Source organism: Myotis brandtii, unplaced genomic scaffold, assembly GCF_000412655.1.
Source record: "Myotis brandtii unplaced genomic scaffold, ASM41265v1 scaffold725, whole genome shotgun sequence".
Taxonomy (NCBI): domain Eukaryota; kingdom Metazoa; phylum Chordata; class Mammalia; order Chiroptera; family Vespertilionidae; genus Myotis; species Myotis brandtii.
Genome location: NW_005370862.1, coordinates 144628 through 144980, shown reverse-complemented (window position 1 = coordinate 144980; position 353 = coordinate 144628). Strand labels below are relative to the sequence as shown.

The 353-nt window shown below is 53.5% G+C and overlaps 1 protein-coding gene across 1 annotated transcript in view; it reads left to right on the top strand.

Annotated features, from left to right (window-relative positions):
- ADAM12 (ADAM metallopeptidase domain 12) overlaps positions 1–353 on the top strand; it is a gene marked incomplete at its 3' end in the record, with an annotated part of 130512 nt that overhangs the window by 2098 nt on the left and 128061 nt on the right. The gene's annotated exons all lie outside the window — the stretch shown is intronic.

Below are 353 nucleotides of genomic sequence, written 5' to 3'. Positions count from 1 at the left end.
CCCCTCCCTCCCCCCGCACCCCCCTCTGCCGCTGGCCACGTTCCCAGCGTTGGGTTCATCCCAATCCCCTTTGGTTCTCAACACCTGGAGTTTCAAACGCTTTGCGACCAGCTTGAGAAGTTTCCAGAAGAGGCCGTGTCAGACGGCGAATCCCCCAGCCCCAGCGAGGAGCGAGCCTTTTGTAACCGAAATGTAACCGCAGACTTCCACGTCGAGGATGATAAAATGGTGTGGATTTAGGAGTGTTCGGGGGGCCGTAAAATGTCTAGGATTAAAATTTCAATACCATTTGTGCCCAATAAACGGGACTCCTCCGTAACTTAAAACTGCGCCTGATGACTCAGGTCTGAGAA